The sequence below is a fragment of the Nerophis ophidion genome, linkage group LG11 (genome assembly GCF_033978795.1).
Source record: "Nerophis ophidion isolate RoL-2023_Sa linkage group LG11, RoL_Noph_v1.0, whole genome shotgun sequence".
In the NCBI taxonomy this organism is placed as follows: Eukaryota; Metazoa; Chordata; class Actinopteri; order Syngnathiformes; family Syngnathidae; genus Nerophis; species Nerophis ophidion.
Genome location: NC_084621.1, coordinates 13,858,782 through 13,876,005, shown reverse-complemented (window position 1 = coordinate 13,876,005; position 17,224 = coordinate 13,858,782). Strand labels below are relative to the sequence as shown.

Genomic DNA, 17,224 nt, shown 5'->3' with positions numbered 1-17,224 from the left:
GTGGCATAGAAGGAGAATGAGTTAAGACCTTTGTTAGATCGAAATCTGGGTTTAACGTGGTTTGTGGAGCTCCCCCTGGTGTTGTGGTTATGGCGGTCATTTACGTTAAGGAAGTAATTTGACATGTGCTTCGGTATCAGGGAGGTGTAGCGGATTTTATAGACTAGGCTCAGTGCAAGTTGTTTTACTCTGTCCTCCACCCTGAGCCAGCCCACTTTGGAGAAGTGGGTAGGAGTGAGGTGTGATCTGGGGTGGAGGTCTAAAAGTAACTTGACTGGCTTGTTCTGGGTTAGGGTTAATATTGAGAGTCCAGTCCATAGTGGATCTAACATAATCGTGTGAGAGTCCAGTCCATAGTGGATCTAGCATAATAGTGAGAGTCCAGTCCATAGTGGATCTAACATGATAGTGAGAGTCCAGTCCATAGTGGATCTAACATAATAGTGAGAGTCAAGTCCATAGTGGATCTAGCATAATAGTGAGAGTCCAGTCCATAGTGGATCTAACATAATCGTGTGAGAGTCCAGTCCATAGTGGATCTAGCATAATAGTGAGAGTCCAGTCCATAGTGGATCTAACATGATAGTGAGAGTCCAGTCCATAGTGGATCTAACATAATAGTGAGAGTCAAGTCCATAGTGGATCTAACATAATAGTGTGAGAGTCCAGTCCATAGTGGATCTAACATAATAGTGAGAGTCCAGTCCATAGTGGATCTAGCATAATAGTGAGAGTCCAGTCCATAGTGGATCTAAGATGATAGTGAGAGTCCAGTCCATAGTGGATCCAACATAATAGTGAGAGTCAAGTCCATAGTGGATCTAACATAATAGTGAGAGTCAAGTCCATAGTGGATCTAACATAATAGTGAGAGTCAAGTCCATAGTGGATCTAGCATAATAGTGAGAGTCCAGTCCATACTGGATCTAACATAATAGTGAGAGTCTAGTCCATAGTGGATCTAACATAAGAGTGAGAGTCCAGTCCATAGTGGATCTAACATAAAAGTGAGAGTCCAGTCCATAGTGGATCTAACATAATAGTGAGAGTCCAGTCCATAGTGGATCTAACATAATAGTGAGAGTCCAGTCCATAGTGCATCTAACATAATAGTGTGAGTCCAGTCCATAGTGGATCGAACATAATAGTGAGAGTCTAGTCCATAGTGGATCTAACATAATAGCGAGAGTCTAGTCCATAGTGGATCTAACATAATAGTGTGAGAGTCCAGTCCATGGTGGATCTAACATAATAGTGAGAGTCCAGTCCATAGTGGATCTAGCATAATAGTGAGAGTCCAGTCCATAGTGGATCTAACATAATAGTGTGAGAGTCCAGTCCATAGTGGATCTAACATAACAGTGAGAGTCCAGTCCATAGTGGATCTAACATAATAGTGTGAGAGTCCAGTCCATAGTGGAGCTAACATAACAGTGAGAGTCCAGTCCATAATGGATCTAACATAATTGTGTGAGAGTCCAGTCCATAGTGGATCCAACATAATAGTGAGAGTCCAGTCCATAGTGGATCTAACATAAAAGTGAGAGTCGAGTCCATAATGGATCCAACAAAATAGTGAGAGTCTAGTCCATAGTGGATCCAACATAATAGTGAGAGTCCAGTCCATAGTGGGTCTAACATAATAGTGTAAGTCCAGTCCATAGTGGATCTAACATAAAAGTGAGAGTCCAGTCCATAGTGGATCTAACATACTTTGTATATAAATGTATATACAGTATAGGCGCAATATGATCCGGCCCATAGTGGATCTAGCATAATAGTGAGAGTCCAGTCCATAGTGGATCTAGCATAATAGTGAGAGTCCAGTCCATAGTGGATCTAACATACTTTGTATATAAAGGTATATATAGTATGATCAAACTCTCTTGTTCTTGTCCAAAGTCTAGCAGCCGCATTTTGTACCAACTGTAATCTTTTCATGCTGGACATAAGGAGACCCCAAAATAATAGGTCACAGTAATGAAGAGACGTAACAAACGCATGAATAATGATCTCAGCGTCATTAGTGAACGAAATGGAACACATTTTAGCGATATTACGGAGATGAAAGAAGGCCGTTTTAGTAACATTCTTAATGTGTGACTCAAAGGAGAGAATTGGGTGGAAGATAATAACCACATTCATGGATATCGTGCTCACGTTTCTTTGTTCATGCCATGCAATGCCTCGCTGAGGACTGAGTACTGCTTCGCATGCAGTTCCTAGCTGCACTCTACTTGTGCTTTTGAGGATGAACACTCTTTTTACCTGCTTGTGGTTTGCTGAGGAACACTTTTACAATGCTGTCGCCTGACACCAACAGAGCGCTTCCTCCATAGACAGGCTTACAGAAATGGAAAAAAAAATCCATGACAAAGTAGGATGATCATATGAAAAATACAAACCCTGTTTCCATATGAGTTGGAAAATTGTGTTAGATGTGGGTTGGCATTGTCTTGCTGAGATAAGCAGTGGCGTCCATGAAAAAGACGGCGCTTAGACGGCAGCATATGTTGTTCCAAAACCTGTATGTAATTTTCAGCATTAATGGTGCCTTCACAGATGTGTAAGTTACCCATGCCTTGGGCACTAATGCACCCTCATACCATCACAGATGCTGGCTTTTCAACTTTGCGTCGATAACAGTCTGGATGGTTCGCTTCCCCTGACACCATATCTAATATTTCCAAAAACAATTTGAAATGTGGACTCGTCAGACCACAGAACACTTTTCCACTTTGCATTAGTCCATCTTTAATGATCTCGGGCCCAGAGAAGCCGGCGGCGTTTCTGGATGTTGTTGATAAATGGCTTTACTTTGCATAGTAGAGCTTTAACTTGCATTTACCGATGAAGCGACCAACTGTATTTAGTGACAGTGGTTTTCCGAAGTGTTCCTAAGTATTTGTGGTGATATATTTTATAGATTGATGTCGGTTTTTGATGCATTGCTGTCTGAGGGATGGAAAGTCACGGACATTCAATGTTGGTTTCCGCCCATGCCACTTACGTGGAGTGATTTCTCCAGATTCTCTGAACCTTTTGATGATATTATGGAGCGTAGATGTTGAAATCCCTAAATTTCTTGCAATTGCACTTTGAGAAAGGTTGTTCTTAAACTGTTTGACTATTTGCTCACACAGTTGTGGACAAAGGGGTGTACCTCGCCCCATCCTTTCTTGTGCATTTTTTGGGAAGCTGTTTTTATACCCAATCATGGCACCCACCTGTTCCCAATTAGCCTGCACACCTGTGGGACGTTCCAAATAAGTGTTTGATGAGCATTCCTCAACTGTATCAGTATTTATTGCCACCTTTCCCCACTTCTTTGTCACGTGTTGCTGGCGTCAAATTCTAAAGTTCATGATTATTTGCAACAACAAAAAAGTTTACGAGTTTGAGCATCAAATATGTTGACTTTGTAGCATACTCAACTGAATATGGGTTGAAAAGGATTTGCAAATCATTGAATTCCGTTTATATTTACATCGAACACAATTTCCCAACTCATACGGAAACGGGGTTTGTAGTACAATTGAAAATGTGGTGTTCACTAGCGACAGATAAACATAGTGCATAATATTTGTTCCCATGTTTACTGCTTGCAGATGTTCTGCATTCTGGACACCACCATAACACAAAGCAAATATAGGAACGTTGCAAAAACACGATACATTGTGCAAGATAGGGTTGTTTTTGTTTTTTTCTCCGCCTCCCTCAGACTTCCTCTGCTTGGCTGACAGCCGACGCTCCAGCCTGCCCGCTGAGAGCAATTGTGCCGGTCTGGAAACCCTCCATCGGTGGTCTCCCACTCCAGCAAAACAATGGCTATTCACGGCAAAAGCGGGCTTACATAAAACAATGACAATCGGTCAGGATAATGGCGCTCGGCTGGCTGTTGCTGCAGAGGCGGGCAAAAGTCAGCAATCAGCGGCGGCAAAAAATAATGAGTAATACAATAACGGGCTGCACGCATGTACACTTCCTCTTTTTGTGCGCTTGGCTCGCCTTGCAACGGAATCCCCATTATGTAAATAAATTATGACAACAGTGCTAACTCGCTACTAAATGATTACTTGAGGAAGAGTAAGTAGTGAAAAGAACAAGTAATGAGTAACTAGTGGAAAACTTTTTTAATGGCACTTTCACAACAACTGTAGTGTGTGTGTGTGTGTGTGTGTGTGTGTGTGTGTGTGTGTGTGTGTGTGTGTGTGTGTGTGTGTGTGCGTGTGTGTGTGTGTGTGTGTCTGTGTGTGTGTGTGTGTGTGTGTGTGTGTTAAGGGTGTCAAATAAAATAGATTTTCGGATGAATTGCGATTCTTATATGTAAAGATTATTAATCCATTCGAGAAATAAAAATAAAACGTAAAAATTATATATATATATATATATATATATATATATATATAACTTTTGTATATATGTACAGTATATATATTGTTAGAATAATTATGTATATATATTATCACATAACTTTAGTCTGCTTAAAGTCTGTTGCTATAGTTATTAGCTATTGTGCTCAAGTTAGACATTTCTATCTGTGCAAGGACAAAAACTTCTTGTCTGACGGGTGGTCTCAGCTGCACAGAGGATCTAGCTCAGACCTGGGCAAGTAAAGGTCCGGGGGCCACATGCGGCCCGTTAAGCGTTTCAATCTGACCCGCCGGACATTCCCAAATCATTTTTTTGGATCTTTAAGATGGAAAGCGTAGCTGCCATTATGATGTGCACTCATCTTTTCTAATGACCCTAAGTCAGGAGTCCCCAAACTACGGCGTCCAAAATCCGCCACAGACGGAGGCAATCTGCAATCAACACACCTGAATATAATAAAGAGCCACTTCTCCTCGTCGGAACGTAGCCCGGTGAACGGTAAGCTTCTCGTCTCTGACTCCTCTCCTGCTCTCTCGCTTGCTTGTCTCCCTCGTGCCTTGTCTTTGTTCCGGCCCGCTAACAGCCAAGGTCTTTCAAGGACGTCAACAAAGATAAGACGACAGCACGCAGAGAAGCTCTGTCATCCGGAAGGAGCTCATAGTAAAGCCGCTGCTCCTCCACATCGAGAGGAGCCAGATGAGATGGTTCTGAAAGCTGGTCAGGATGCCAGCCAAACGCCTCCCTAGGGAGGTGTTTCAGGCACGTCCGACCGGTAGTAGGCCACGGGGAAGACCCAGGACACGCTGGCCTGGGAACACCTCGGGATCCCCCTGGAAGAGCTGGACGAAGTGGCTGGGGAGAGGAAAGTCTGGGCTTCCCTGCTTAGGCTGCTGCCCCCATGACCCGACTTTGGATAAGCGGAAGAAGCTGGATGGATGGATGAAAAAAAGGTATGTCTGTTAATGATCTTTTGGCATAGTTTATTGTAGGAAAAATATAAAATGACTTGATGTGAGTGGGAACAAAATGAGGTAAATTGCTGCACATATTAATGACCCTTTTTCCTAATATATATTTTTGTTATTTGCTGATGTATTTACTTCATATACTGTTTTTTATTCAATTGATTTATTTGAGACTATTTTATGCTTTATTTAACTTTTTATTGTTATTTTACTTATTATTATTATTTTTATTTCCACATGTAAGCATAAATCGGATTCATGAGCACTGACTCTCGGAGCTTTGGAGAGAGATTCTGTGTGTGATGCCCTGTTCTTTTTCTTCCTATGTTCTAAGAACCAACATTCTAATTATGTCCCGAGACTTGAAGCCGGACTGACTGGAATCTCTACACATGAAAGAAGACAAGAAGTGATTTATGTTTACAACACGGCCATTGTGGAAAATCTGCATACTGATAAAGATGAACAGTTTGACTTTGCATATAAAGTGCAATGGTGGACAAAGTTGCCACAACCAGTAATAAAAGGTGAGGCACAGTATCCCATATTTTCAAATAAGAGTCAGGTGCATTCATAAAAAGAAAGTGTCCATAATCTAGCAAGGGCATTAAAGTTGTCAAAATCAAGTGTTTTCTAACTTGTAGGAAAAACTGTCAGTTTACTGCCAGGATTGTTTTCCCAGGAAGCAAACAGACTATTCTGGACCAGGCGTGAAGGTAGGAACATATTTAAATATACACAATCAAATATCGATAAACAAAAAGGCGCATAAGGCAAAGGATACAAAAAGTAAATCTAGGCAGAACTATGGACATGAAACAAAACTTGATAGCTGTGGCATGAATAAACAAAACTTACTTGGCACAGCATAAGGCGAACAGTCGCATGAAAACAAGCATGACCCCATGGCATGAAACGAGCGTGAAACTGTGGCATGAAAAGAGCAAATACAGAGTAATGTCGCCAGGCCGACTGCTGACCCATCTCCGCTCGGGATGGTCTCCTGCTGGCCCCACTATGGACTGGACTCTCACTATTATGTTGGATCCACTATGGACTGGACTCTCATTATTATGTTAGATCCACTATGGACTGGACTCTCACTATTACGTTAGATCCACTATGGACTGGACTCTCACTATTATGTTAGATCCACTATGGACTGGACTCTCACTATTATGTTGGATCCACTATGGCCTGGACTCTCACTATTATGTTAGATCTACTATGGACTGGACTCTCACACTATTATGTTTGATCCACTATGGACTGGAATCTCACTATTAGGTTGGATCCACTATGGACTGGACTCTCACTATTATGTTAGATCCACTATGGACTGGACTCTCACTATTATGTTGGATCCACTATGGACTGTACTCTCAGTATTATGTTGGATCCACTATGGACTGGACTCTCACTATTATGTTGGATCTACTATGGACTGGACTCTCACTATTATGTTAGATTCACTATGGACTGGACTCTCACTATTATGTTAGATCCACTATGGACTGGACTCTCACTATTATGTTAGATCCACTATGGACTGGACTTTCACTATTATGTTCGATCCATTATGGACTGGACTCTCACTATTATGTTAGATCCACTATGGACTAGACTTTCACTATTATGTTAGATCCACTATGGACTGGACTCTCACTATTATGTTGGATCCACTATGGACTGGACTCTCACTATTATGTTGGATCCACTATGGACTGGACTCTCACTATTATGTTAGATCCACTATGGACTGGCCTCTCACTATTAAGTTAGATCCTCTATGGACTGGACTCTCACAATATTATGTTAGATCCACAATGGACTGGACTCTCACACTATTATGTTTGATCCGTTATGGACTGGACTCTCACTAATAGGTTAGATCCACTATGGACTGGACTGTCACTATTATGTTGGATCCACTATGGACTGGACTGTCACTATTATGTTAGATCCACTATGGACTGGACTTTCACTATTATGTTAGATCCACTATGGACTGGACTCTCACTATTATGTTGGATCCACTATGGACTGGACTCTCACTATTATGTTAGATCCACTATGGACTGGACTCTCACACTATTATGTTTGATCCACTATGGACTGGAATCTCACTATTAGGTTAGATCCACTATGGACTGGACTCTCACTATTAGGTTAGATCCACTATGGACTGGACTCTCACTATTATGTTGGATCCACTATGGACTGGACTCTCACTATTATGTTAGATCCACTATGGACTGGACTCTCACTATTATGTTAGATCCACTATGGACTGGACTCTCACGCTGTCCAAATAAAAAGTGGAAAAAAAACATATGAAACATGAAAAAAATAAAGAAATAAAATATATGAACTCCCAATTTGTAGCACCCATTAGACGCCGTATAAGACATGGTCTCACAAGACGTGGTTTCTCTTTGAATATCCTTCTTGAAAATAACCTTGCACATCTGTGATTTCTCTGCCAAACCCGGTATGGCTGCGGCGCAACACTTCCTGCTTCCTGCTAAATTGCAACTTGTGATTGGATACTCACTTTGGAGTGGCAAGTGAGTATCCAACCACAGTCCGGCTAACCATCAGGCTACCTAGATAGGCTACTGTCAACAACTGATCTGGTCAAAATGGATTACATGACATGAACATATGGAAGGACGCTGGTCTAAAGTGACAGTTTGCATGACTCGTGCATGCTAACAATAATCTGTAGGAGAAGAGGAACAGAAAGTTGCACATCGCCACACTTTCAGCATAAGTCTGCTCCATCTGGGAGTCCAAGTGTACATTAGGCACACCCGGTTATAAGGTGCACTGTCGACTTTTGAGAAAATGAACGGATTTTAAGTGCGCCTTATAGTCCGACAAATACGGAAAATCAACCTGGACCCAGTTTGCTGATTTTAAGTTAAAGGCCTACTGAAATGAGATGTTCTTATTTAAACGGGGATAGCAGGTCCATTCTATGTGTCATACTTGATCATTTCGTGATATTGCCATATTTTTGCTGAAAGGATTTAGTAGAGAACATCCACGATAAAGTTCGCAACTTTTGGTCGCTAATAAAAAAAGTATTGCCTGTACCGGAAGTAGTAGACAATGTGCGTGTGACGTCACGGGTTGTGGAGCTCCTCACATCTCAACATTGTTTACAATCATGGCCACCAGCAGCAAGAGCGATTCAGACCGAGAAAGCGACGATTTCCCCATTAATTTGAGCAAGGGTGAAAGATCCGTGGATGAAGATATTGATAGTGAAGGACTAGAAAAAAAATAGAGAAATATAAAGCGACGGCTCCAGGCGGCGGCGGTGTGCGCTTTTCAGATGTAATCAGACACATTTACTAGGATAATTCCGGAAGATCCCTTATCTGCTTATTGTGTTGCTAGTGTTTTAGTGAGATTGTAAAGACATACCTCGAAGTCGGATGGCTGCGGTGAACACGCCAGTGTCTCAGAGAGCTCACGGCTGCCTTTTTTGACAGCTGCTGCAGGAGGAGGTCCCTTAATCCACTGATGTCACCCGTAAGAGGGGACTTAATATCACAATTTTCCCATCCAAAAACATGCTGGTTAACATAGAGAAACATGTTCGCTTTACTGCTCTGGGTAAAGGCTGCACAAGAAACAAAGAAACACCGGCTGTGTTTCGGTTGCTAAAGGCAGCTGCAATCCACCGCTTTCCACCAACAGCATTCTTCTTTATAGTCTCCTTTATTTATTGAACAAATTGCAAAAGATTCAGCAACACAGATGTCCAAATTACTGTGTAACTATGCGATGAAAAGAGACGACTTTTAGCCATAAGACTGCGTGGTCGGTAGTAGTGGGTTTCAGTAGGCCTTTAAGTTAAAGTACCAATCGTCATGTCTTTGTGATCATGTTCTGTTTAGTTATGTTCTGTTTTGTTTTTGACTCCATTAGTTCCTGTTTTTGCGCACCCTTGTTTGTTTTGTCACCATGACTACCAATTAGTTTTCACCTGTCATGTCCCGCACCTGGTTCATTTGGACTCAGGCAGCTGTTAATCACCACAGCATTTAAGCCTGTAGTTGCCAGGCAGTCAGCCTGGAGACATCACCCTCTATCACCTCCGACACACCCATGTTGTCCATGCCGATGATCCATGCTCTTTCTCGGTCCCGTCAATCGCTGCTTGCAGCTTTAATTAGGGACAGAGTGTCCCTTTGGAACAGAGGACCTTGTTGTATTTCTAAGGTTTTATTATTACTATACCGCCGCGTTTTTGAGCTGTAATTTGACCCCCTTAACATGCCTCACAACTCACCAAATTTAACACACACATCAGGACTGGCGAACATTGCGATCTAATCAAAAAACAAAACCCAAAACTCAAAATTACGCTCTAGCGCCCCATAGGAAAAAACACAGACAAAACTGTCTGTAACTTCCGTTATGAATGTTGTAGAGACATGAAACAAAAACTGTTACGCAGGTCTGACTTAGACCTAGATTTCATACACTGACCTCCTTCAGCAAAAATCAACAGGAAGTTGGATAAAAACCCCTTCAAAACAAAGGTTTCCTAAAAAATTTCATTTTTGCCTCTTTGAGCTGTAATTTGACCCCCTTAAAGTGCTTCAAAACTCACCAAACTGGACACATTAGGACTGGCAAAAATTGCGATACACTCAAAATTGCGCTCAAGCGCCCCCTAGGAGAAAACGGACAAAACTGCCTCTAACTCCCAGTAGGATCGTCGTAGACACATGAAACAAAAACCTCCATGTAGGTCTCACTTATACCTATATTTCATACACTGACAACCCCCAGCTAAAATCAACAGGAAGTTTGCAATTCCCCCTTCAATACAAAAGTTAGGTAAAAAAATGTCGCTTTTTTTCAAACATGATCTCCGAGGGCCGTTTGTCGTGTCGGCTTCAAATAAGCACAGGAGAGAGATTCAACCCTTCTGATTAAAAGTTGCTGAAATAGTTTAGAACAAATCTAAGAGACTGATGTATAAGACATGTGTATACAACTTTTTTTGGTGTGTAATAATCCATCCATCCATTCTCTACCGCTTATCCGGGCTTGGGTCGCGGGGGCAGCTGCCAAATCGGTCCCGTCAATCGCTGCTTGCAGCTTTAATTAGGGACCGAGTGTCCCTTTGGGACAGAGGACATTATTGTATTTCTAAGGTATTATTATTACTATACCGCCGCGTTTTTGAGCTGTAATTTGACCCCCTTAACATGCTTCACAACTCACCAAATTTAACACACACCTCAGGACTGGCGAACATTGCGATCTAATCAAAAAAACAAAACCCAAAACTCATAATTGCGCTCTAGCGCCCCCTAGGAAAAAACACAGACAAAACTGTTTGTAACTTCCGTTATGAATGTTGTAGAGACATGAAACAAAAACTGTTATGCAGGTCTGACTTAGACCTAGATTTCATACACTGACCTCCTTCAGCAAAAATCAACAGGAAGTTGGCAAAAACCCCTTCAAAACAAAAGTTTCCTAAAAAAAATGTCATTTTTGCCTCTTTGAGCTGTAATTTGACCCCCTTAAAATGCTTCAAAACTCACCAAACTGGACACATTAGGACTGGCAAAAATTGTGATATACTCAAAATTGCGCTCTTGCGCCCCCTAGGAATAAAACACAGACAAAACTGCTTGTAACTTCTGGTAGGAATGTTGTAGAGGCATCAAACAAAAAACCTCTATGTAGGTCTCGCTTAGACTTACATTTCATTAATTGACATCCTTCAGCAAAAATCCACAGGAAGTTGACAATCACCCCTTCAAAACAAAAGTTTTTTAAAAACCCGTCGTCACCTTTTTTCAAACATTATCTCCTCTGAGCACGTTTGTTGTGTCGGCTTCAAACTCGCACAGGAGAGGGATTGAACCTTTCTGATTAAAAGTTATTAAAAGAGTTTTGCTTCAAAGAACTGCTACGCTGATGCTGCCGTCTCAAGATGGCTGCTTAAAAGCAGGAAGCACCAGCGTGACCACACAATGCAGAGAAGGTAGGTACTGTGCAGGTAAAGATATGTTGACTGGGTGAAAGAAGGAGGCACCAGTTTGACTCCAGGATACAGAGAAGGTAGGTAATGTGCAGGTAAAGATATTTTGTTTGGGTGATGGCAGGAAGCACCAGCGTGTATGGGTGACAGAAAGAAGCACTAGTGTGACTCCAGGATAGAGGGAAGGTAGGTAACGTGCAGGTAAAGATATGTTGAATGGGTAAAGTCAGGAAACACCAGCAAAAGTCGGTCCTGTCCATCGCTGCTTGCAGCTTTAATTTTACCTTATTTCTCACTACTCAAGCTTGTTAGAAAATACGTTTTTGATTCGTCTGAACCAAAACAATGCATACAAACTTTGGGTACCGAGGTAAATTTGTCTGATATGAGACCAGTGCCTCCTTAGAAATGCTCCCCTCTACCTTAAATAAATACTCACTCCCAAATCCTCCACACGACACCTCCGCTCCAAACAGGCTAACCTCCAAGGACAAAACTACGGACTACGGGAGACCGGGCTTTCTGCTCCGCCGCTCCCAGTCTATGGGGTGCTCACCCTGACCACCTTAGGGCACCACAGACTGTGGTGGCTTTTAAAAAAGGCTTAAAAACCCTTTTTTTTTTTTTTTTTTTTTTCATAGATATATTAACATACTAGTTCTAGATAGACTGTTCTAGTTTTTATTTTTATTATTTTTTTGTAATATTCTGTAGCACTTTGAGGTTGTTTGCTTTTTACAAATAAATCTATTATTTTTATTACACTTTTTTATTTATTTTTTAATATATTGTAGCACTTTGAGGTTGTTTGCTCAATGTAAAGTGCTTTTTACGGATAAATCTACGATGATATGTAATAATAGAGTGTCGATCAAAAGTTTACATACACTTGTAAAAAACATGATTGGAAACTCAAAACAGCCATGACATAATGTTCTTTACAAGTGTATGTAAACTTTTGACCATGACTGTACATCCTTTTAGTAATATATTTCATTTTTAGAATATGCCAAAGACAATAAAAAATGAGCTACGGCCTAAAAATGGCTCCAGGGGCCACACTTTAGACACCCACTGGTTAAGATAATCCTACGTATTTAAAAAAAAAAAAAAAAAAAATCATTTTTTTAAACTTCTGGAAAAAGTAACCACTGTGCTGCGCACGCAATGTCTGCGTTCACGCCAACATTCATATGCCAAACATTCTGCTCGTTATTTCCTCTGGAGGTTGGATATGGTAAAAGAAAGGAGCATGATTAACGTTCTGCACCCACCGCTTGCAAATGGGTAAAGGCAGGAAACACCAGCAAAAGTCAAACCCGTCCATCGCTGCTTGCAGTTTTAATTTTTCTTGTCTTTGAACACTGACTTTTTCCGCAGCGTAGTCTCTGCTTCTTCCTACTCCTTTCCGAACGTGTTGAAAAGAGAAACTGGAAATTGTGATCATGTTGCAATTGCAGACATCTTTGAAATCAACTCAAACCGTAAACATTGTTATCATGATAACCGTTAAAAACATGACTGGATTATTCATTCATTTATGGATGATAAAAAAACGTGTTGAAGTTGCCTGTCAGCGGCGAGGCGTGAAATCATGTGTCACATTGGAGGTTCACACTTGGAGAAGCTTAATGTTGCTTCGTACAAAGGCCGAGAAGTAAGGCGGGAGGAGGGGGGGCAGGGGGACCGGCGGGGGGTCGGTCAAGCTTGGACTCTCCTTACATGCGCCCCATGCACTCCTATCTAGTAGCTGTCACACGCTGCCTGCAAAATGGAATTGACTATTGATTTCCCCCTCCCCTTAGCGCCGGTCACTTCTGAGCTGGCCGAGAGAGGCTTGAGGACGGCCGTGGCAACACACACACACACACACACACACACACACACACACACATTGCTATTAACCGCACAGAGTGGTAGGGCGGTGGGGAAGGCAAGTGTTGCTTAAAAAAGTGTTACAACATCTGTACGCCGAGAGGGAGAAACGCTCACACGGGATGTCACAAGAGAGGAATGTTTTGTTGTGATTCTTAACGAGCAAATTCCTCGGAGCTGCGTTTCATTTATTTATCTGGATTTGCTGTAGTTTTGATGAGGTTTGTTGCACTGCACTGCATTCTCTGGTGTGGACGCCCTGAAAAAAGCAATCCGAATTATGTAGAGAGAAGATGCAAATTTTTGTATTAACTCCTAGTATCAATCAATCAATCAATGTTTACTTATATAGCCCTAAATCACTAGTGTCTCAAAGGGCTGCACAAACCACCACGACATCCTCGGTAGGCCCACATAAAGGCAAGGAAAACTCACACCCAGTGGGACGTCGGTGACAATAATGACTATGAGAACCTTAGGGAGGAGGAAAGCAATGGATGTCGAGCGGGTCTAACATGATACTGTGAAAGTTCAATCCACAATGGATCCAACACAGTCGCGAGAGTCCAGTCCAAAGCGGATCCAACACAGCAGCGAGAGTCCCGTTCACAGCGGAGCCAGCAGGAAACCATCCCAAGCGGAGGCGGATCAGCAGCGCAGAGATGTCCCCAGCCGATACACAGGCAAGCAGTACATGGCCACCGGATCGGACCGGACCCCTTCCACAAGGGAGAGTGGGACATAGAAGAAAAAGAAAAGAAACGGCAGATCAACTGGTCTAAAAAGGGAGTCTATTTAAAGGCTAGAGTATACAAATGAGTTTTAAGGTGAGACTTAAATGCTTCTACTGAGGTGGCATCTCGAACTGTTACCGGGAGGGCATTCCAGAGTACTGGAGCCCGAACGGAAAACGCTCTATAGCCCGCAGACTTTTTTTGGGCTTTGGGAATCACTAATAAGCCGGAGTCTTTTGAACGCAGATTTCTTGCCGGGACATATGGTACAATACAATTGGCAAGATAGGCTGGAGCTAGACCGTGTAGTATTTTATACGTAAGTAGTAAAACCTTAAAGTCACATCTTAAGTGCACAGGAAGCCAGTGCAGGTGAGCCAGTACAGGCGTAATGTGATCAAACTTTCTTGTCAAAAGTCTAGCAGCCGCATTTTGTACCAACTGTAATCTTTTAATGCTAGACATGGGGAGACCCGAAAATAATACGTTACAGTAGTCGAGGCGAGACGTAACAAACGCATGGATAATGATCTCAGCGTCTTTAGTGGACAGAATGGAGCGAATTTTAGCGATATTACGGAGATGAAAGAAGGCCGTTTTAGTAACGCTTTTAATGTGTGCCTCAAAGGAGAGAGTTGGGTCGAAGATAATACCCAGATTCTTTACCGTGTCGCCTTGTTTAATTGTTTGGTTGTATATACATATATATATATATATTAGGGCTGGGCAACGATTACAAATTTTAATCAAAGTTAATCGCACTATTTCTCCGATTAATCGCGATTAACTGCATTGTATACGCAAAGCCCAATAATGAATTCAAAAGTAGTGTGTAGTGCACCTTTATTGGAATATTCTCCCACATGAACAAAAGCGCCAAAACATTTGTTGTGCAAACACAATTTAAATCAGTCCTTGTTAAACAGTAGCAGTTAAATAGCATATTTTATGAAAATCAACTCAAAAAAATGTAAATACAAACATTTAAGCTTATTGCCACTGCCAGGGTATTTAAGTTATCCTGTTTGTTATGGAAAATAAATATAATCTACATACAAATCTCTGAGCCACAATCATAACATCCGAACAGGCAATTTCTGAGGTAACAGCAGAAACATTTTTTTTATCAGGGATCTTATGTTTAAAAAACCTATATTATAGGTAGTGGGCTGTTTTAGGGAATTTTTGATCAAATTATCCGTTGTAGCAATATTAATAATGTTGTGTTTATTCTGCGTAGTGCACTTAAAATAATTATCACCATATCTAGGAATTGATATGATGGGAATTTTCCGATTGTTTGCTTGGTGCTTTGATAAACTGAACGCATATACATGGTACTATATTGTGATGTTATGAGCCAGGGAAAAAAAGAACTACCCTACCCAGCATGCAACAGGAGTGACGAGCATGCGCGGTAGCCCGGTAAAGGTTGTGTGTCGCCATGACGGCATCTTGTATGTTGTGATATGTACGCTCTGAAAGTAAACGTTAAGAACTCAGCCAACACTCCTCGTCTGCATTATTCATAAATAGACAGACAACACATATACTCCGCTGCTTCACAAGCCGCTGGATGTAGCCGGCAAAGTATTCCCATGCTAGCTAGCCGGTCTAGCAAGCACGCGTCATTCAGTCCAAAACGGCCCGATCTATCCACATCAAGAATTGTCTGGCGGTCGTAAGTGATCCCGGAGTGACCACGCTGTAAGCCAGCCATGACATTTGCAGAATTGTCCGGTATTTTTGCCAAATGTTCCATCTTTACCAAGAGCCCCTCGACACCGGGCGATGCCATCTTGTTAAGAAAAGACGTTAACAAAATAAAAGCATGTAAACAACATACGCAAATGTGCGATAAAATAATTGTCGGCGTTAATTGATTGATGAGTTAACATATATATTATCGGTATTTGTCACACCTATGGATCATGTTTTGTTTTGTCATGTTATGTTTTTGATTTTGGACATTCAGTCACGTTTTGCACTTCCTGGTTTTGTTTCCATGCCAGCGTGTTAGTTCCCACCTTGTCACGCCCCCTGCCCTCAGTCTTGCACCTGTTCCTGATTATCACAGCCAGTATTTAAGTCATTTTCTTTCCGTTCATCATTCTGAGATCTTCTCACATGCGCACGCACCCTACCCATGCTGCACCTCCTTCATGTCCTCGTCCATAGTTCCATGCCATGTAAGTTTTTTGTATTCATGCCATTGTGCTAGTTTTTTTTTTTTTGTATATAGTCATGCCATTGTGCTGTTTTGTTTTAAGTATAGTATAGATTATTATCCACCACAGAGCGCGTCCTTGGTTTGCCTTTTTGTAGTTTGTTTGTTTATTTAATAAGTATCATGTACTTACATTCATGCCAGACTAGTCCCACATCGTCCTTGCATCGAGGAAGCACAAACATCCACAGTCCAAGCCTGACAGGTATCTATATATATATATATATATATATATATATATATATATATATATATATATATATATATATATATATATATATTTGCGATGATGTGGCGACTTGTCCATGGTGTACCCCGCCATCTGCCTGATTGTGGCTGACATAGGCACCAGCGCCCCCCGCGACCCCAAAGGGGTCGGCGTGGCGCGGTGGGAGAGTGGCCGTGCGCAACCCGAGGGTCCCTGGTTCAAATCCCACCTAGTACCAACCTTGTCACGTCCGTTGTGTCCTGAGCAAGACACTTCACCCTTGCTCCTGATGGGTGCTGGTTGGCGCCTTGCATGGCAGCTCCCTCCATCAGTGTGTGAATGTGTGGGTGAATGGGTAAATGTGGAAGTAGTGTCAAAGCGCTTTGAGTACCTTGAAGGTAGAAAAGCGCTATACAAGTACAACCCATTTATCATTTATTTATTTAAAGGGAATAAGCGGCAGGAAATGGATGGATGGAGATTTATTTATTTATATATATTTGTTTGCAAACATTTTGGGAAAATGCATCCATTCACCTGGAGGTGTCCAGGGAAGAGGAGGACTCTTCTCTGCTTATGCTGCTGCCCCCACGACCACACTTCAGTTGAGTGAAAGATGGATGGATGGATTTTTTTTGGAGGGGGGGGGAATACAAACATTCCTCACCACTATGTCCAGCTGTCGCTCACATCCATATTTTTATTAATTGATGATAGTTAAAAATAAGACTGCGCTGTAATTCACATAAGACTTATTTCAACACTTAGTTTAGGCCAGAAATATGTGGAATATGCTTTTTAAAAAAAAGAAGATACAGTGAAGCC

The 17,224-nt window shown here is 41.7% G+C and overlaps 1 long non-coding RNA gene across 1 annotated transcript; it reads left to right on the top strand.

Annotated features, from left to right (window-relative positions):
• Positions 1 to 4,491: 4,491 nt before the first annotated feature.
• LOC133561382 (uncharacterized) lies at positions 4,492 to 5,834 on the top strand. Its single transcript, XR_009808662.1, has 3 exons — positions 4,492 to 4,872; positions 4,973 to 5,324; positions 5,674 to 5,834. It is a non-coding gene; the product is annotated as an uncharacterized LOC133561382 (long non-coding RNA).
• The last annotated feature ends 11,390 nt before the right edge of the window (positions 5,835 to 17,224 follow it).